This window comes from Simochromis diagramma, unplaced genomic scaffold (assembly GCF_900408965.1).
Source record: "Simochromis diagramma unplaced genomic scaffold, fSimDia1.1 OVJJ01000618.1, whole genome shotgun sequence".
In the NCBI taxonomy this organism is placed as follows: Eukaryota; Metazoa; Chordata; class Actinopteri; order Cichliformes; family Cichlidae; genus Simochromis; species Simochromis diagramma.
Window position 1 is genome coordinate 6,074,427 of NW_024387423.1, and position 22,674 is coordinate 6,097,100.

The following is a 22,674-nucleotide window of genomic DNA, read 5'->3' on the forward strand; positions in this document are numbered from 1 at the left end:
GAAAAGCCATACATATTGGAATCGACTGGGTGGATGTGAAGATGCATTATAGAGTACGGTGTTTTCAGTATTCTTATTTTATCGATAAAATCGATTCATCGATAGCTGCAGCACTACTGCTAACTGCCCGCTTTGTGTGCCAACAAATGTTGTCATTTATAACTTCCTCCTTAAGCACCAACTGCCAGTTAATTTGCCATCTGCTCAAATGAGAAACATTTACCTAAACGGTGTTCTTTTTCAATTATTGCTACTCTTGAAGTCATCAGTTACCATCCAGTAAAACTGTTTATTCTGTGTCAATTCTCTTAAGTAATGTTTGCAGTAGTAAAAAGAACTGAAGGACTGGGTTACTCTTGCTTACAGGGGCTCGTGCAGACAACTGCAGGACCCACTGACAAGTGGTTGCTTTTGTTATACTTTTTTTCTTTTCTTTTTTCTTTTTCAGGTCCACTTGGAATCCACCTGAAACAATGCACATGTTCACCCTCTGATAAAATCTGTCCAAAGCAACTTGACCATTGCATACTAGCAGACCCAAAATATAATGGCGGTGTAACAAGTTACTTTTCTCTACCCCTCGGGTTAGAAGCGGACTCTTTCGTCAGGCTCTTGACACTTCCATTTGAAGATGTCGAGTGATGTCAAGCTTGTTCCAGCTGCACTTTGTTGCAGTGATAGCCCAGGGCGGTGACAGGACTTGCATACATCCTAAAACAAGAGCTGAGCATCTCATGTACATGGAAATCAAGGACGCGATCTTATGTTGTCTGCATCATAATCACAGGATTGACTGTTGAAGAATATAAAAGGGTGCTTCATTTTAATCTTACCTGGTTTGACTAGCATTACATGAAGTGTGTTAATATATAAAATATATTAACGAGACATGAATTTTATTTGGAAATCTGTTCCTGTTGTGAGCACGTTCTCAAAACGAAACCTTTTTTCCAATAATCTTTAAATACTGACTTATTAAGCCGTCGAACATCTTTCCCATATTTTTCCCAGTGGGATGAGAGAGAATGAGTGAGGGAGAGATCAAAGGTGTTCAATGAGTGATCAGAATCCCTGCAGGAGAAACAGGTGAGCTTGGAAAAGGAGTCCTGTGCAGATGTTGACTCCAGGGCATTGGTCTGTTTTAAGAAAAAGCACAAGACCACCCCTTTGGGGGTTAAAAAGTCACCTTTTGACTTTATGATGCCTAACTAGGAAGCTTAAAAGCTGTGTGTGTATTGTAAATGATTGCACACTAGATACACATTGATATTAAATCATATTACAGAGGACTGTATTGCCTGTGATTCCTCTGTCAACAGTGTGTGGAAAGAATGCTCTCTGCGTTCCAGAGATGACTGAGTAGAGTTGAACAGCCACCTGTTAAGCTGTGTCCAGTCTAATCAGCTGGAATTAGGCTGACTGCGGTGAACATATTTTACAATTGTATACACAACAAGAGTAGTTGACACAGCTGAGTTACAGAGCTGTGTGTGGCTTTAGTTTATCGTTTTTGTTGTGTGTGTGTGTGTGTGTGTGTGAGTGTGTTGGTTTGTTTTTCTTTCCCCAATAACGAAAGAGGTATAAAGTGATATACTATGGTAAAGTATTGAGTGTGTCACAGATCCTAGCAGGAAGCTATGCTGTGACTGGATTGGTAAACTAATCAGTAACTAACATGCTGACACAAAGCAAACACAAAGTAGGAAATACAAACTGAACAGACAGGTTGGCAGTTAATACAGAAAAACTAGAGCAAAGGGCATGAAGTTTATTTTTTATTTTTTAAAGTAACTACTCAGAATCTTGTTTCCAAGAAAGGTTGTGGTATTATGTAAGACGGGGGTAGGCAACCTTTCTGATGAGTGCCATCTAAAATTTCCTCAGTCAGTGTGCCATATGATTGCATTAGCAATAAATTTCATAACGCTCTATATTAACAGTTACACACTATATAGAACCACTTTATAGAATTATATTTGTTCGCAGATGTTGGCAGCTATCAGCAAATAGTTATCAGCTATTTTGAAACCCCAAAAAAGACACTTTTTTTTATCCATAACAAGAACTCCATAACACCAAATGAACTAAAACAGAAAAGGCAAATGCTATTTATGGTCTTCTCACAACAATGATAAGAAAAATAAACTGGGCCAATATGGCATGTTTGTTAATACAGAGATACACAGAGTTAATGTGATCTTAGATTAATTCACTGCGTGTTGTGTCCAGGGCTGAACTGGGACAAAAAAAAAAAAAACGGCCCGGGTATTTTGACTAGAGACCGGCCCACCAGTTATTATAGGAAAAGCCATAAAGCCTTTGAATGAAAACAAATGCTGTTGTGACAGTGATGTACTGTCTTGTTGGTATATGTATGATTTCTATACATTTTACATCAGATAAAAACTTTGGTTGTAAGATTCAGACAATTATTTAATAAAAACTAGACATTTTAAATGAGAATAAGAAAGTATTTCTCTGTGCCCCCCTTTCCCTTTTAATGCCCTACCTGGCCCCCTGGCAAAACTTTGCTAGACCCGCCCCTGCACAGTTACCAGCTGTCAGCTACATAGAAAAGGATCCTGGTGTTATTTGTCTCTCACAAACAGTTCATAACTTCCCTTCAACTCATTCATGTCACCTAAAAGGTAAACCTGTTTCTCCACCACCTGTTCAGCACCTGATGATTCAGTAAGGACATCTCCTGGTTTCATCTTCATGTTTCCCTCTCACCAGATAACCAAACCGATATCATGACCAGCAGCTTTTACAGCTGTGGCTCCAGCAAACATCGGCTGATACTAGAAATTAATATTAAATAAATTCTAAAAACAGCTGATCAAGCTTAAATGTGCTGCTGCTGTTTAGCGCGACATCCGCTGGATTCCTCTTTCTGGCGCAAAGTGGGCGATAAACAAACAAGAGAGAAAAGCCGATCAGCTGATCATTGATCAGTTTCATGATTGAAGTAGCAACAGGAGAGGGAGGGGGAGAGAATGAGAGAAGAGGCAGCTGACAGCGTAAAGACACAGAATAACTCCAGCTTTGTGTCTTTTTCATTCTAGCTGAAGTCCGGGACAAACTGTTCCTTCTCAGCTCAACACGAAACGCGTAATATTTTCTCTCAATACGGGACGATTCCGTTTTTTACGGGACGGTTGGCAACTCTACTAACTAACCTTATGAATAAAATAAAGTTCACTATCAGTAACATCATAGCACCCACCAAACAACTGAACAACTGAGTTATTTTTACACATCTGCCAGCATTTGGGCAATGCACCACCTTTCATTGTTTACCGTTACAAAAAAAACAACAACAAAAAAACATCGGCTCATAAAAACGAAAAATCACCATTGACCCACCGGGAAAATGCCCGGTATGCCTGTCCAGCTGTGGTTGTGCCATCAGTTAACCCTTGGCGTGCCAGCCGTGGAACGCGTGCCCAGGGGTTGCCGACCCCTGATGTAAGATGTAAATTAGAAAGAGAATGCAATGATTTTCAAATCATTTTAAACTACTCTGTAAACTTTTGCCATGTCTACTTTTGTCCTGAGTGCTGGTAACAAGCCGGATGGTAGAGAACACAGCATCCATGATTTCCCAAAACATTAGCCAACCAAAGCAGTTTAACACCTAAGCACAAGGAAAAAGGGGAGAAACTATAGTAAACCAAGTGTAATAATAGCAGTCTGACATGAGACTTATTTTTTTTATTTTTTTATTTTTTAAGGTTTTGCCTCAAAGCACTATTTGTGTAATTTCCACTGAGTTCTTGCAACTTGTTTGGGGTGGGGAAAATGCTATCTTAGAAAAGTCCTGCATGATGGAAATGTTGCAGTGGGACACTGCCCTCAAATCAGTAGACTATATATGCATGGTTTGCTTTCATATAACTTTTTTTTTTTTTTTTTTAAAACTTCAGTAACAGTAAATAATAAAACCATGCAGTGAGTGTGTAGTTTTGTTGTTATGGTGATATACACAAAACTGGAACTTCCTGTTTGCTGTGGTGGGCTGGGCATTTTCTAGTTAGAGTTTCTGTGATTTTTACTTAGTAGAAGCTAACAAAACCCTATATTTAGAAAACACTCAGCACCAATGTGGACTTGGTGGGATTTTTCTCTTAATGAGCTGGGACACTGTATTACACAACATTGCACTGGACCAATAAGCCATTACTCAGTTAGAGCTAAGGCAATTATTCAGTTAGGGCTTTACTTCCCTCGAAAGTTCATTTGATGTATTTGTAGGAGGATGTTGTTTAAATAGCACACTTTGGCCTTTAATATTATACAGCAGCTTACACAGTACTTGATGCACAGTGTTTACATATAGCTGTGCAGTTACACTTAGGGAAGTTGTGAAAAGAATAGATTTTTGAACAAATAGAAGTTCTGCATGCTTAATTGGTCTAGTGGTTAATGTGCTGATATGTGCGTATACCTCAAGGGTCCAGCTTTAATATCCCAAGGTGATAAGCCCTGCAGTGATGCCAAAGGTAAGGTCAGAAACCTTGGCTAATTGAAGTCTCATGTAATCAGCAGAAACATTTCCCTGAGTTCTCCTGTATTACATGTATATGGTGGCGATTCAGGGGATGACTTCACTGGCCCACTGATGGATGTTAAGAAAAGTACAGGCCGAGTCTGCAAATAACAAACGGGTCGTATAGCATGTGCAAGCTGTTATCACAATATAGTAGTCAGACTGCAGACTACTATATTGTGATCAAAAAGAGGAATGAACATTTTAATTATCATAATTAATAATCCTATCATATAGGATACAAAGATAGCATTTCCCCAAACAAGTTGCAAGAACTCGCAGTGCAAATTACACAAATAGTGCTTAGTGACCCTTTTCAAAAAATAAGTCTCATGTCAGACCGCTATTCTTACACTTGGTTTACTATAGTTTCTCCCCTTTTTCCTTGTGCTTAGGTGTTACTATAGTAAACCAGGTGTTTTGCTTTTTTGTTTGCTTGCTTGCTTGCTTGTTTTTGTTTTGCTGGTCTCACACAGGGAAAAATTTACGATTTACAGTTAGCATTGTGACACTGTTACATTTTGAACTCTATCACTGAACAACCTACTGTCATGCAAGTTTAAACAAAACCACCTTAATTAAACCAGATGCCGTAATCTCAGTGCCACTGCACCCCAAAGTCTCCCATTCTGCTATGACGATAATGGTACTGTCAAGGTCATGGATGGTTAGGTTTCAGTACACTGTTCAAGTGGAAGGAATTGAATCAAAGGGCTCTGAAGGGGTCTAATCCCTGCACTGGAATGGCTTTGATTGTGTCAGGGCGCAATTAAGAATAGGTACATGTATGTTTGGTCAATAGATCAGTCACTGAGAGTAGCTATGGCATGTATGAGCTCCTTGAACTTTTTTTTTTTTTTTTTTTTTTTTTTAAATGCTAAATCAAGCACCTGGACTTTTTCTCATGTTTTATCACCCACAGTTGAAACTAACCTTCCAGCGCACACCTGTAATGTTGGCTGAGTGTATCTTTTATTTTTGTGGTATTGACTCTTTTGCATATAACCCTGATTAAAAATTTCCAGTGATGCCCAACTATTTGTTTGGCATCCAGAAGCACAGTTAGTTGAAGCTTACTTGTTTCTCTTGCTTAACCTCCTGATTTCTGGAAGGGGCAAAAAAAAAAAAACAATAACCCAGCCTAGAGTTTGGCCACGAATAGTAGGTTCGTGGCGCTTAGTGAGGGGTGGCTTGGAGCGTTTAGGCTGATGTAAATTAGTTTTTGTTTTTGTTGTCAACGGTGTGTCTGTAAATGATGAGTAGATGAAAAGTTGTGCTTGTTGGCCAGCCAGCTAGGCCCTCATACCCGCACAGATGCCACGCACATTACAAGCGAGCCCTTTCATTGGTCCTAGTGAACACGGTGCCAAACTCTTTGTTTAGACTGCATTCATAGTTTGGTCGGTATTTGCAAGTCCAGTTTTGGAGGTTTTATTTTAGGGCTTCAAGGGGGGGGAAAAAAAAAACCCGTGGAAATCGACAACTTTATCTTTTCAGTGGGCACAGTGTCAGGATAACATCTTAAAAGTGTAATAAGTAACGTGTCTGCATCAAAAGCAAGAGCGTACAAGTGCAATGTGTTTGCTGCTGCTGCTTGATTCTCCTTTTCCAGGAAGCTTTGCACTTTAACAATATGTGTGCTTAACAGTCAACTCTGCTGGAGATGGGAGAGGACATATCGCTGTATACAGATCAGATTTGATGGGACTCTGAAGTTGTTGAGGTCTTTCCAAACATGACTTGATTCTTAAAAGTACACACCTACACACAAGTATTTGCAGTATACTGGACGCAAACATCCACACATACCGTCGTGTGCACATGTACATGCTGAAACAAACACTGTTTGGCAGAAACGCACACATACAAACACTGCTGCACCGCAAGGGCAGCTGGCTCACGACCGCTAATGCAAGCATGAGATAATATTAGCAATCTATAAAATGCCAGGTCCTATTTTTATAATGCGAACTGGGGGTCACGAACTGCTGCATAAAAGACCATCACAGTTATGAGCCTGAGCTGCTCGACTCCAAATATACCCCAGGGTATAACTTCAGACCTGGATATGTGCCTGTAGGGTATTTTTGGGTCAGTGTTTACAGGTGTTTGTTCACTGGCAGCAATGCCAGGAGGTTAGTAGGATACCCACTTTAAGAAGTTCAAATACACTGGAGTTCATGTTGTTGAAATTATGGTTATTTTGACCAAGGATAGCCGGGAGGCAGGGTCTTGGAACAGGAGCACTTATTTTTAGTACCGTAAAGTGCCGCATCTATTGCAGTAAATTCAGTTATTTTATCAAAGACCACACCTCAGATTGTGCAGTGGTTTTATTTGTCTAAAACTGACTTATGGAGAGGGCGCCTGTCACTTCAGATCCACCTTGGTGAACTAAATCTAGAAGGCAGGAAGGCAAGTGCAGGACTCGTAATGAGGGGGGGGGAAGCGAATTGTAGAATTTTCATCTTTTGTAAGAGGGTGCAAAAGATCTACAGTAAAGCTGAAGTTGCCGCAGGGATGCGATGCTCTTGGTAGTGGGGTTTTCATTTGGCTGTATTATGTGAATAAAGCAAAAGTTTGTTTTGGCTTACTGAATTCACTTTTATGGTGGAGTAAACTAACGCCGCAGTTTCAAGTAGCCTTTGTTCTCCTGTAAACCAGCTTAACCCTCTGTAGGGTTAAGCTGGTTTTAAATATGAAAACCTGGTAGTGTGAGGAATTTCTTTTAATTTTTTTTACTTTGATTTGTACACACAGCTGACCTTTAACTGCCCACCTTTCAAAAATGTATTAAAAGTAGCTTCTTTTTTTTTTTTCTTCACCCTTATTTTCCAGCTTCGAAGTCACTTTCAAGCAACATTCATTGGTACATGAGTGAATTCTGAAACAAGTGCTGATGTCTCTCTAAACCAACCATTATATCTTCTGTGTTGTTGTTGACGTTGTGTAGTCTATGTGGGTTAAGTACTACTCTGTGCTATATCTGTCTTCTTCAGACTTCATCTTCCTTTCCTTGTGTCATCCGCCTCTCCTTCCTTCATCCGTCCTCTCGTGGACGCTCTTATCTTTTCCCTGCTTCCTTTGTACTTTTCCACTAAGCTCCATTTGTGTTCTTTCTCCACAGGTTTCGCTCTGAGCACCTAATATCAAAACCAATTGCAAAAAAAAATCTGAGAAACGTAAGCCATGGCTGTGGCCGGATGTCCGGATTATTTCCTGCATCATCCCAATTATCAGGTAAATGGAAATATTTCATTTGAGATATTCTTTTTTTTTTTTGGGAAAAGGGCAAAAATGTTCTTTTATCCTCCCTGATCAAAGACAGAGTCAGTAACTTGTCGTGGCATGGTTGCATCATTCTACTAAGATGAATCCACAAAGAGCAGCAGCTGGCTGGACCTCTGAGGCTCCAAAAAGATACTAAAGTAAACTAAATTGTTAAATTAATTCATGATTTCTCTTAAAATCCTTAACTTTGGCTGACTTTGGAGTCAGATTTGTCTCCTTACACCTGGTCTTTGCACAACAAGTGATGTCACAGCTACTAACATGAACTGTGCTTTGGTGTCATGAGTGTGCGATTATCGATTGTGTAAATGTGGAATATTAGAGCGCAGAGACTCTGTGCTTTCTCTGCTTTCTGTTTGTTTTAACTCTTCTACTCCCATGTTAGTGCTGATGCCAGGGATTTTCCTGAATGGTGATGCCCGTAATTCAGGAGAAGATTGCATTGGTGACATCACAGTTGGCCCAAACGGTGTGATGGTTATGAATAAAACTTCACTCTACAAACTGCACATGACCAAATTCCATCACTCAGTATCCCCTCAGCTGTCCCAGCTGCTGAGGTTTAGATATGGATTTATGTCTTTTGGTCAAGTTGTCCCTGATCTTATTGTCTTTTTCTGTTTAATTCAAATTTCCACAGACATTGATTTACAAGCGAATGCCATCATTTGTTGCAGAGGAACAAGAACAAACTTGACTTTTTGACCTTGCTGTTAGATTTAGCAGAATCATCACATCACCCTCAGTGGAGCAAAGGGCTTCCAAGCATTCAGAGCAGGCCAGTCCGACTGTGCGATACAGTTCAGTCTGCTAGTCTGTGTCGATTCATTTATTTTGGCACTGTTTTCAAATTTCTTTTATGTACATGTGCTCACATACTTGTATATGTAGTAGATTTGTGTCAGTGGTTCTACTACAATATACAGCAATTTCTAGCAGCTGTATATTGTATCTGCTGGTCTTATTTTTAATAACAAGTTATTGAAAAAGATGCCAGAAAGTGAAAAGGCACAGTGAATTAAAAAACAAACAAACAAAAAACCATGGTGCCCAAAGATGGCAGTGTAAATATGTGTAGGCTAATAATTTTCCTGCATCTGGCCCTGCATTAATATTTTTCTTGTTTTAGATTATTCAGCACTAATTAAAGACAGACTGGAGGCTGTTTCAGAAAGAAATGAGACATCATTTAGTTCTTATTTCTTTGCCAATGGATTGGGCGGGTCCTGTTAGAGCTGTAGTATATGGATGTTAATGTACACACACACACACACACACACACACACACACACACAGAGCAGTACTCGCTCACTCGGCTGTTTGGAAACCATTCACCTATAACAGATGTACCTTGACTCACTGAATGAGAAAACCCATTCACTGTGAAATTCTAGGGTTGTGGAAGATTTTCCCTGATAAAACTGAAGCAGCAGTATCAAACAGATTCAGCTAAAGATAACATTCATTCTATACTCCAGGGATTATATCACCACTTTAATCTTGTTTCAGATGTAATCTTGATAATCTTGACTGCTGGCTAAATGATCTATATGTGCAGAACTAGGCACATCTGATGAAGTAAAGGACGCTTGCTAGGAAGCTACACTATGCCCTACCAAGTCTGTATAAATGTCAGTGTATGCTGTTTTATGTAACTATGGAGAGTACAAGGAGAGTTCCTTGTGACACAAGGACTAAAACACTAAAATGCCATCTAAAGAGATCTCCACATGCCAGTGAACAATACTGTCACGAAATGTTCACTGAATAAACATGCACCAACCCCAGGACGCTAATATGAATGCTAGTTATAACAAGAGTTACCTGAGCATTTGCATGTCATTTTGGGACGTAACATCAGCAGTTCGGGGTTTCTAAAGACTGTCCTTGTTTATGCAGTGTGAAGATGTGCATCTTTTCACTTTTCCAGTTTACTGTCAGTGCATGAACATTAAGACCAGCAGTATGCTACACGTGAGGGCAAAACTAGAGTTTGTTCATTTTTAACAACTTTTGTAGTTTCTTTAAGCAGTCATAAGGATCTGTAAAGGATATTCAAGGCTCTTCTTTTCTTTATAAGCACAAAACCTGAAATGGTTTACTACTATAACATTTCCAGACTAAAAAGTGGTGATTAAAGCCCTCAGTCTTGTAATGTTATGCAAATGTCTGTCATGGCCCAGCTCTGCCATGGCTCATTTGATTTTAACTACAGCTACGTTTCCACAGTATAAACAAATTAATCAACAAAGCTTTGTAGCAGACATTAGTGTGACCTCCTGATCTCATTCTAGTTAGTTATGTAATAAGGGATTTCCACTTGCTGCCTAGTGTTCATGTACTGTATGTTGCAACAAGCCTATTAGTGTTGTTTTTTTCCCAGTAGGTCAGTCTGAAATAAGACTAGGACCCTTTTAGCATTAGTGATCTTATATTTAAAGAATTTTTGTTCTCATTAAAACTGTAATAGAAAGTGCAATTTTTATCCTGTGATACTTAAAAGCCTCAGCCTCTCGAATGTCTGCAGACTGCAGTCAAGCGTGTAGTGTCCACTGTGCAGAGGACAAGTGGACAGTTTTGCAGTAAGGATCCTAAATGAGCACAGTTGGTGCTTATGTAATTACTGCGTGCACTGTAAATTTAAAAATTTTGAATTGAACGTACTGGGGGAAAAAGGATGTTGAAGATGGAGCTGCCAGGCAGGAGGAAAAAACCTCCCCTCACTTGTGAGTGACGCTTGCTTGACAGTTGTAATCTGATAACTCGGCTTTAAATAAAAGGCTGCTGAGGTACCGACGTTTTGCATCATACTCACATGAGCTAGTTTTGAATTCAACTGATGGAAATGACCTAAACTAGCAACAGTCTGAACTCAATGGTGAAGAGAAGACTGTCAGGATCAGAGTGGAATGTTGAGCTGTGTTAACAATGATGACTTCACTTACTGGTGAATGTGAATCAACTACTAGTGTGTGTTTGAGGTCCAGCCTCCACTCCTTTTCGTCTGTGCCTTAACCTTGCCTCTGGCCTTCCACTGACCCCTTTTTAAAGGGTTAAACCCTCAACCTCCTGACTTCTCTTTGAAGTTCTTTTCAACTTCATTAAAATGAAAGGGCTCTTCTGTGCTCCCTGTCAAAATTTGGCCTACAGTCAAAGTCCTGCTTTTCGCCCCTTAATAGTGTGCAGGATATGTGGGTGGGTGGGGAAGTCTGTGCATATGTGCCTGTGCTTATAAGATTCAGAGGTGTGATGACAAAATGCAAGAATACAGGAAAAAGAACCTTTTTTTTTCTCCTTTATGTTGGTAAGACACGAGGTGTGCGTGTGATTTACTTCCAGACAGCCATGCCATACAGCATTGAAGAACAGTATATGGTGTGAAAGAGTCTTTACACTTCTGCTCAGTGATGCTCAACCATGACCATCCTGTCCTGAATACACACAGCAACTTTGTGATACACTTGCACGCCAACCAAACTGCTTGGGTGACTGGGTAGGGATCAGTCACAGTCTGGTAGCTGGACCAGACTGTGTGCGTTGATGATGGGTTTGCTGTGTTATGGGAACAAATGTAGTAGTATGGTGGTTATTTCTTTCTGGGGGGAGAAATACCACTGAAATTCAAGACAATAAAAGACTGAACAATACAGCTTAATGATTGGATGCGGTTGGGTTAGTTGGTATAGAAAAGCGGTTGGGGGTAGCTGTGGTCGACAGACATACACTGACAAAGTACATAGCATGTATACCAGTTTTTTGTTTTTTTTACCAAGGCTTTGGTTTTTTTAACAGAGGAGAGAAAAAAGTTAAACGTGCATTAATTCAGTATAGCAGTACCATTATTTTGAAGAATGGAGACATCAGCGTGAAATTCAACAGTATTTCAAAGTGACTAGATCCTCTTTGAACTGTTCAACAGTCCTGGTTAGTGGGGTTACTTTAGATGTCAAAATGCTTTAAAACTTGAGCATGAGAATAATAAAGCTTGTTATAGTGTTTACATTACGGTGTAAAATCAGTTTTGATTAGGAATCACTGCTAGCCTCACATTTGTGTAACAAGATAAAGATTAAATGTGTTGTTGCCATCAAGCACTGCGCTGCAAGGAAACAAATTTAATGAGATTCACCTAAAACCTTAAATGTATAAGCAAAAGGCTGCTTGTTGCAATGCTTTTGACCTGTTAACTCCAATGTGGGGCACAAAGACTCCATTATAGTTTCAAAAAACAATTAAAAAAAAAAATTGTGAGGTGTGTTTTTATACCAAAAAAAAAATCTAGTTCTGCCTGCATTGTCTGTACTCTAAATGAGACAGAACAAGCTACTGTAGCAGCTTTTATTACAGCGTCAGAGGAGGTCTTGTGTGCTTACAGTGAGTAGTGATGTTTTTCTGAACACAGTCCACCCAGAACGTTCTGTTCCCTCTCCTGCTGTGTCAGGTCCTGTGCGGGACGCTAGTTGGGACACAGACGAATGATAAGTTGCTCTAGCTGTGCCAGAAACAAATCTGAGACGAATACGTTTACACAAATGTACATGGTCACTCCTTTTACTCAGATTTTTATTTTATTTATTTATTTCTGACTTTTTGAACAGTTTGTCCTGACTGGAATGCTTCAAGCCAGCACAACAAAGGGCAATTGAGGACACTGTGGATGAGTGGTATCTTAAGTGCTTTCCATCTGTGCTCTGATGCACACCTGCCCATGTTAGCACACTGTTTATGCTATATGGGGTGTCATTTTACATTCGCAGTGTAGGGAGAGTAGAGAATAAGTTGGCTCAGGTTTTCTGAAGGCTTTGTAACTGGGGTTTGTTTTCCATTGGTTATTTCCATTTATAGCTTTTACTTCCCCTAAAATGTTCTTAGAAAAAAAAGCGGTTTCTGCTTAGTTATAGCTTCGCCTTTTAAAGCGCAGCTCTGCAGGATGAGGAAAAATGATTTCCAGAAATGGAATATACTATTCAAAATGATATTTGCGTTCATGTATAATCACCGGTTCCTATCAGTGGTTGTTTCTGTTGCTTATTTTGACAGTAGACCAGGACAAACGACCCTAACACTGGCACTTTAGAGGGGCTCGTGTTGTGGTTTCACATGGAAATGATGGCCACCGTAAGATTATTCTACATGCTTGTGAGAAAGGCATATTTAGCTGGTTGCAGTTTGCAAACTCTGCTCCAGATGCCACTAATTCCTACACATCGGTCCTTTACGTGATCGAACAAGTTTCAACAAGAACGTGCTCCACCATGTGGGCGTTCAGTTCTACAGCATAAATGGTTAATTTAAAAATAAATGAATGAAAGGGGAGAGAAAACAAAATTTGCATTCAGCTGACATTTAAAGGGGTAATCCAGTTGTTCAGTGATGACACGACGAATCCTACTTCCGGGCCTAAAGTAGTCTGCGTTTAATATAGCTTTTGTGTTGTTAACATGTTTAATGTTATGTATTTTCTTCTATTTGATCTCAAAAAGCTCCTAAAACAGTCAGTGATCACTGTTGACCTCCCTCGGCTTTTATTACCGCTAATCATTTATTTAAGCTCAGTTTTTAAAACCTTAGGATGTAACTACAGCCCAGCCCATGCAGCAGTATATGAATGACTAACCTCCTATTGTGGATGGATTATCTCAGTTGTTCTCCTGGCTGAAGTTTGGTCCTTTTACAGCATCCTGCCATGCGATTACATTTGTTCCTGACCACCGAGAACACTCACGTTAACTTGTATGGAGTGGAAAAAAAGTTAGCTTGTTTATATTATGCTAACATAGCTGTGTCGCTAGCGGTCACGTAGCACATCATTATATACCAGCTAGCCAAACTTCAGTAACCCTACAAACGTCACTGCTGTTTAGTTTTCTGTCTTCATTTATGCTGGAAGTGATAACAGAGCTGTACGTTTTAATTTGTTTCCAAAACCCCGCAGTCAGGACATGCTATATTGTATTTAGCTAGAAGCTAGCGAGCTAACTCCCTGCTAACTTCTAACTCCGTTAAATGTCATAAATTCCCTTTTCATGGTTGCCTGGATGTTAAACTCAATAGTTACACCTGGTAGAGCAGAACGCTGATCATTTTATTAAAGATGAAAGACTTTAGACAGTTTTTCAACTCTCAGTAATGCCATAGTGATCGTTTGATATATGGACCTGCAGCGGAGTTTAGGTCCAGACACGGCTAGTGACGTCAGACTGAACAACCGGATATACTGGTGATTTTAAATGTTGATCATGTTTTAGATAATGCATGTTTACATTGGCTACTGTAACAAAGTTCTAAACAACTCTTTATTATTATTTGTTTTGTTTTTTTCTGTCTTCTTGCTTCTCTCTCCCTCAGCAGGAAAATATAGACCGGTCTTCCAATCACAGACAGACTGATCTCATTGGTCCAAGATTTCAGCAACCGGCCAATCAGAGTTCTCCTAACCATCAAGGTTGGTCCTTTTTGTTTTGTTTTTTACCTGATTGCACACTTAAAATGTCTAGTCTTGAGCATGTTTTGGAGCTTGTAATTTAAGACTGCATGCTATTTAAAATATACATAAAATAAATATACATATCAAACATTTTTCCATTGCCATTCTGTTCGCGTGTTGGTTTTGGGGGTGTGATATATATTTGGGTCTCTTCCGCTGTCAACACTTGAGCTGTTCAAAGGATGATGTGCATGGACGCAGAGTGCTATTATAATTACACTGTCTATGGAATTGTGCCATACAGGGCTCATCCATGACAATCGGAGCATGAGATTTAAACACAATATTGGCTCAGCATGGGAGGTAAGGGTGGGGAGTCTGTGAGGACTCAACCAGTGAATTAGAACGCTTGTCGCTGGCATGGGAAATAAATGGAGCAGAAATTACATTGTCATTTTTCAGGATCATCTGGGATAGAGGGAACTGAGGACTGGAGAGGCAGATGAATGGAGATGAGTGTCACTAGGCGATATTTTTGTTTACACACTTGGAATATCTCTTTGTCATGCTTATTTTACAGTTTCATACATTTGACGACAAATTATTACAAGAGCTCATTCAAGCACTTTAACACTCGATTGGTACATCTGGATTTTTAGTCGAATCACTGTACTTGCTGACATTATTAAGCTTGTTTTCAAATAACTATCCACTTTTATCCTTTTTAGCCCATTAAAGTCACAAGTATTCACAAATGAAACAGTACAGCTTTGTTGGACAATGGCCTTTATCGAATCATTTGCAAGCCACTATTTGATTTGATGAAATAGGAGCTGCTCTGGGTGATGTTCTCAACATGCAGCTGTGCTAACCACATTAGGTTATAATTAATTTAGTGTGGAGTTGAGTGTTTTGCACAGCTTATGTTGGTCCAAGTGCGTAACCAGAAAACTGACAAGACCACATTGTCCAGTACCTTAGCATGCCACGTGAGTCATCTCGTGTCAAGGGCTCAGTGTGCTAATTCCTTCTGCTTCTGTTGTTTTTCTCCATGTTCGCGTCAGTTATTTCTGTGGTATAACGGAGCTTAATGACTGCATGTGTTTTAGAACGGACTCGGACTGGAGCATTGCCCTCCCAATGAGGAATGCAAGTAAATGAGACGGTTTTTAAGATTGCATATCATGTCTTGACAAGAGGTTTTTTTTTTTTTGTTTTTTTGTTTTTTGTGTGTGTGTTCTGATGTATCTCTCACAATAAGGAAAATCGGCATCTTTACAATCTGAATTCTTGGGTGTTATCTCATATTTTGGAATTGTTCTGACATCGTTCTCTCCTTATGAAGGCAAAAAAGACCCATATTGTCTAACAACATCTTAAACGTCTTCTGTCATAAATAAACTTTGCCGACTGCAAGATGAAATCCTCTGAATGTGACTGTGTAAAGGTTATTTAATAGTAGCAGTATTTATTGGCCTTTTTGAATCCAGTGAATGTAGCAAAATGCCATCTGCCACAAGTGTAAGATGTTTGAGTCCCACATCTCTCCACTGTCGCACCTCAGACCCTCACTGGTAAACATGGATGTGACCATTGTTCCTGGTGGTGGTGGGGGCATATCTGTGATGGGTATGCAGCTGCTAGGCAACAAATCCCATCAATGCTACCAATGCAACCAATGCAGTTCAGTAATCTGATGGCGTGGCTCCTCAAGGGGTCAACCAGTCAAGAGCTCAGGCTGGAAATGAAGGTCCTAGCTCTTAAAGTTATGCTTGGTATTTTTAAGGAGGATGTGACAGACGCACCATTTTAACTAACAGCATTTCACCCAGTTCGTGTGAAATTCATTCTTATGTCCTGTATGTATTATGCCTAAGCTCTGACACTTTGGCTTCCCACAGAGAGATGTCAAGGTCATCCCAGCAGGGGAGTGACAATGCTAACTTCTCACTTAAGGGGAAGCTAGTGGGTGGAGGTTGAAATGCTTTTAGCAAGAGCTACATCAGTGTGGCAGCTGCAAAGCTTTTGGGTTCGGGCTTTTGTGTGCAGGCATGCAGCAAAGAACAAGGGTGAATACTTGGGCAGACCCCAAACATTGAGAAGGTGTGTTTGGACGTGTATAGCAGTGTGAGAAGATTTGTGAGAGTGTAACAAGGGATAGTATATTATAATTGGCCCTGTGAACCATATAACTCTGTGGCAAGCCTAACACTATTGAGAGATTAACAGTGGTCAGCCAGCTGATAGACCATCATCCCTCTAGCCAGATCTGCGCTGCTTAGATTTTTACCATTTAAACTGTTAATTATCACTCTAAGCAATTTCACCCACTTTTCCTTTTACACATAATTCCCACTCAGATGTGTTTCTGATCCTCTGTTCACTCCTGTATTTTCTTTCCTTCAGTTCTTGTCCAATCTTCCCCCTCCTCCTCCTCTCCCCCAGTTTCATTCAGACCCTATCCCACACTCCCTCCAAATCAGGAGGCTTGGCCCTCAGTGGGTGTTGTCACCGGAGGTATTGTACTCCCCAGTGCAGAGCCACGCTTAACAGTTCAGACTTGGCCCGTCTATACTCCCCCAATCTCTTTGAATGTAAACCCCTCTGCTGGGCTCATATTCAAATGCTGTTTGTCCCTCAGTACATCGTGTGTGTGTGTGTGTGTGTGTGTGTGTGTGTGTGTGTGTGTGTGTGTGTGCACGCGCGCAGTTGATGTACTGTATACGTGTATATTCCCCCTTCTTTAGGGTTGCGGCCCTTTTTGTTTTCTTAACTAGCAGGAATGAATAAAAGATGAACAGGCAGCATTCCTGGAGAGCCATACCTGTCTGCCATCACCGCAATAGTCTTGCTTTTGTCCACGTCGCTCTCTCGCTAATGATCCAAAATATTCTAAACGGATTTTATGCAGATTTTTGTCAGGTCCAACTAGTTCAGTGTGTTCTGACTGTATTTGGCGTGGCTCAAACAATAGAGGGTGCTTGGGCTATTTTTACCCCTAATTTAACCTGTTATGGGTCCTATGAAGAGGAGGGAGGGCAGTAAAGATGTCAGAGGAGGAGGGGAGGGAATGAATTCCACTCATGGGAGAAGTGAAACGATGAGTAAATGAGAACAGTAATGTCCGTGTTGGTCTTGGAGCGGTCGAGGCTTTATATTTGGATCTGACTTCTCCAGTGGAGTTTAGGCCGAGTTCTTTAAAAAGAAAAGGGGAAAGGATTTGGTTATTATGAATAAACCAAAAATATACTTATCAAATATGACAGTTAAAGCAATTTGCTCAAATGGAGCTTAAATAGTGACCCAGTGCTCTTCAAATGTAGAAGAAAAGCACAGTAACTGAACCACCTCCACGTGGATCCACAGTCTCTAAGATGATAGGATCCAGGATAATCGCACCTCTTAAAGGACTAATTTAGCGGAAGGATTAAGTAATGAGGTACTTGTTACCTGTGCTCATATCCATTTACCGCTCAGTATTAGGACTAATTTCTGCCGCTAGTGATTTCCTTCCTACCCATTCTGTTGTGTGATCCCTGTTGCATTTGTAAATACTTCCTGTGAGGAACGGATGAGGCTGAGTCAGAGCCTGTAGCTGTAAGATTTTTAACAGAGATGCCTCTCGGGTGAATACAGCTTTAAATAAATCCTGCTATCTGTTGGTTCTTTCAATCTGTTTTGCTCTGTAAACTTTGCGCATGGTGGTGAATAGGAGTGCAGCAACTGTGTAATGGCTTTCACAGCGAGGTTCAGTGTTGTTTTAAAGCTCCATGCCTACAACAAGGCACATAACATGGTAGTGATGCTGTACATTAAGCATATGCATCAGAGCTGCTACTTGTCTCTTTCTTTCCTCCCTGTTTTGAGTCTACAGCTGCAGCTATGTGTGCTTCCTGCTGCACGAGCTGCTGTGATATTTTATTAGTATATTATAACTTCTGTAATATAGTGAGAACACATGTGAGGATGGATCTAAAGGTTTGTGTCATTTCTCGTGGCTGCCAAAGCAAAGTATCACGTGTAGCTTCTGTTTTCTGGGCTGTGTCCAACGGCGAACAATGATAGGCTGCTTCCCTCTCCAGATCTTCAGAGTTTAAATCCTGTGCATGTGTGCGTGCCTGCCTGCATGCCTTCTGTGTCATCAGTCTGTCTGCCTCACGCCACGGAGCATGACGCATATCTTTGTTTGTGCGATTGTGACATGCATTGGTGATTGCGATCATATGACTGATAATGACGCACAAGTCTTCCATAGCTGCAAGAGTTTATGGGTGGTGTTTCTTTGTATGCTGACAGTTCCCCAGAAGCCATACTAGGTCAGGTACATGCTCTCCCTACCTTGAGGGTCGTGTCGTATCTCTGAAGAATAAAAAGGATAAAAGTAATTTTTGAAATTTGGTCTTACATTTCATGTAGATTTTCTAAACTTTTAGATATATGTAGATTATTTTTCCTTTTTTAAACAACAGCTGCAGCATGCAGGTCGTGGTGCTCTGTTCGATATTACAACTGTGTTGTCTGTCCTTAGTCCTGTGTTTAGCCCCGTATGCACCCTGGATCCTGTGGCATATAGGTCTTTAGCTCTCTAGGCTATCTATAAGTAGCTGCTGCAGCTTATCTGTCACTATTTATACCTGCAGATTAAGCGCCAGCAGTTCAGACACCTGTGGTGCACCTTCCTTACATTTTGTTTTAAGGAAAAGGTCCTCAAAGGCGACACAAAAGTTTTAGCAGGTAGCTATAGCTAGAGGCAGAGCCATGCCTTTGCATGTAGATGTTTGCGTGAAGATACTGAATCACTAACCTGTGACGCCTCTTGTTGTTTAATCCCTCCTTTTTTTTTTTTTTTTTTTTTTTTTTTCTTTCTTCTTTTTTTTTTCTCCCTTTTTTTCCCAGAAGAGGGAAAAACTGGCATTTCCACAAGAAAAATGGCCCATTGCCAGACTGGTGCTCACTTTGAGGCCAGTGCTTTTAAAACTACATTAGTCAGATTACAGTTTTCCAATGTAAGCTTTCTGATGAGTCATGGGATTTTTACCTGTGATATGACACCTGCATGATCCAGCTGTCAGGTGTGCTGCACTCTGAGTCAGCAGGGACAGTACGTGAGGCATGTGGGGCTCATTTGAATTCTGACAGCAGGCCGGTGTCTGTTAAAGTTACAGTGTAGTATTAATTTGCATTCATTAGATTAGTTTTTTTTTTTCTCAAGTATACTGGGTATAGCCTAAGGTTTTGTGGATGCAGGAGGCGGCTGGTGCTAACAAAGCATCTGTATTACTTTCCATTTCATTTAGACTTACCAATTAGTTACTAACAGAACTATGATCTAAAGCTCATGTGTTCATATTCATAAATGAGCATAGATGTATAATCCATCCACATAAGACTTTTCACAAAGGGCATCTTCACTGCTGAACAAGAAACTAACAACCTCAGTGCTTCCTAATCCCAAAAGTCTTCTGGTCCTGTGTTCCAGAGATGCAAATTTAATGTAGTTTTTGAAAAATGTTTGTTTTCAGGAGTCTCAAAGCTCCTTTCCTCATCAAATTAGTTTGTCTCCCTCTAGTGGTTTGCATTTGTGCAACAGCACGGTTGGGATCTCTACAGAGACCTTATGATAAATTCATGGGATAGATTTCTTTTTCATAATGGAGAATTATTAATCACAAGCAGAATCACAGCTGCGGATTGTAATTTAAAAAGAGCAAAGTTGGGCTGTCAGTTTACCCAGATGCTCAAACTTTCACAGCATGGAGCAATTAGACGAGTTTCCCTTCAGCTGAGCTCACGTCAGGCTTTGATAAAACATGCTCCTGGAGTCGGTTGAAAAATTCACTTCATGAATTTAAATGTGCCTGGAGGTTTTCACGAGGACTTTGAAGATAGATAGACACCTCTTCTGAGAAGAATTTCACATCTTTCTTTTAAAGACATTTAAAAGCTGAGTGTTTGAAAGCTGCCCTGAATGCAGAGCAGATGCTTGCAGTGCGGTGCCTTTACATTGAACCCCAACGGTTAGAGCTGAAAAGTGTCATGGGCAGGTTTGTGCTTGTACCTGATCTCCCTGGAGATTTGGCTCACAGGGCATTACGGTGTATTCAGTCGAGATGTTAAGATATTCCTGCTGATTGAGCACTCTGGCAAAACTGGCAACAAATCTGTGCGCGTGTCTGCGTGGGCGCTTGTGTGTTGTGTATTTTCTTTCTTTTTTTTCTTTTACCTTGAGTTACTAGTGCAAAGGTTCAAATCCAGGCCACAGCTAGATGAGAAACTGAAAGGTGAAAGTGGCTGAATACCCAGGGACTTAATCATTTTACTGTGTTTTTAAAATAAGAATCAGTCCTACAAGTCTGCAGCACTCGCACCCCCAACCCCACTATGTGTTGTTGCACTTACAGGATACCTATTATGCTGATTTCCACCTTTAGATTTTTAGGTACAGTGGGGCAAAAAAGTATTTAGTCAGCCACCGATTGTGCAAGTTCCCCCACTTAAAATGATGACAATCGGTGGCTGACTAAATACCTTTTTGCCCCACTGTATTTGGGCACTTGAGTTGTCTGTATGAACTTTTTGAACATGGTTTTACAGCAGCTACTCTGTTAGCTGGAGCGAGTTTCAGCTGACAGTCACAGTTGCCGCTCTTTTAAAGTGGGGAAAAGTATCCATAGATGCCAAAATTGTTTCTACCAGGCTGTGAACATGCTTTTAAATGCTAAAGTTGGACATTTTAACACTGAGTTTATGGGGGCTGACTTTTTATTTTTAATATATATTTTGAAGTCTCCTCTAAAGGAACTGATTTTTTTTTTTTATTTTTTTTTTTTTTTTTTTTATTTTTTTTTATAAACTGCGTTGGCTGTTTTAGCTCCTATCACTTCAAGGCCCCCACCCTGTAAACAAGTATACGGTTTAAAAAAAGAAATACAGAAAAGGAGTGGACTGGTAGTCATCTAGTGCTTTTTAAGTTAAGCCCTCAAAATTCTGTAACTAAGCACTTTAAACCTACCTCACACACTAATGAATGCACAGAGGCAAGATGCTGAACTCAGCCAGGGTTTGAACCACCACCTACCTTCTGAGTGGTAGATGATCCACTCTACCTCATGAGCCTACAGAAGAGCTTGGACCGATCTAAAACATATGACCTTGGCCCACAGTGCAAATTTCACATACACGTTATTTGAAACCTCAAATTTAATATGCGCACTGTTTCCCTTTGGTGTTTGTCGATTTGTTGTAGTTCTTTTCATTACGCGAGCAGTTCATGCTGTTACTTTACAGGAGCTCATGTCAGGTTAATGCTAACTCACCGATGTGTTCTGCCATATCTGTGTCTTTTAGAGGATGATGTCGACTTGGAGGCCCTGGTGAATGAAATGGACTCTTCACTGGAGAGCCTGTACTCGTGCAGCGGTCCACAGACAGAATCGACTCCTCTGCTGCACAACGGACAGACCTCTACGTCACACAGCCACCACCATCAAGCACATCAACACAACCAGCCACGGCAGGGACAGCACTCACACGGGATAAGCCACATCTCCCCAGAGCCACCCTCCGCGTCTTCAGACTCTCCTCAAACCGGCCTCCGACGGTCACAGCCGATGCACATCAATGCTGTCAGGTAGCTGCTTAACTAGTTTCATCTCCTCCAGTTATGAGCTTTCCTTTTTGTTTGCTTGATGTGATAGTAAACTTAACTTTTAGTGTTAGAGTATGGGTTTAAAGTACGGACTGGAGGAAACCTATAAATAGAATCTATTATGCCCCCCCCCCTCTATTCTACATGGCCAAAGTTTCAAATTAGGTCAGTGTAAGTCGTTGTAATCTTCATAAGCCAAAGGCTCAAGCTTCAGACTGCTCTAAATATTTGGTTTTCCACAGTGACGGCAGAAACAGAAACTCCATGTACCTCCTGTTCAAAACTTTTGTGTGTGAGGCACAGCCAATCAGACGAGAGTTGGCTTTACAGAAGGGGAGAGGGCGCTAAAAATGCTTGTTTGAGGCAGTAGATGAACTGAGGGGCTTTAGTAAGTACCAGGATAAGAGGCGTAAGCATGCTTTTAGTCTGTGATGTGTGCAAAGTAACTTGGTAGTATTCAAAGTTAAATGTGGAGCTGGATGGGAGTTCAGGCTCAATTTAATCTGAGACATTAGGTTTCAGGAAATGTTACACCATCTTTGGGCATCTCATTCATCCTCTGTTAACTGTCAAGACATGTGCAATCATCGCCCTAAAATAAGTAAATTGAAAAAAATGCTAAAAACAACAGGGCTATAACTGCTCGTGCACCCACAGAATCAGCAAAAGTGTGGTAGTAACTTCAGCCACAAACTTCTTTCAGCCTCGTATTATGCGTTTGCCACATGCGTAGCCGCACAGCGAGACTTCAAACCCTTT

At 40.6% G+C, this 22,674-nt stretch overlaps 1 pseudogene; it reads left to right on the plus strand.

Moving 5' to 3' along the window:
* The window catches only part of LOC120722040, a 62,494-nt pseudogene that overhangs the window by 8,408 nt on the left and 31,412 nt on the right, over positions 1-22,674 (plus strand).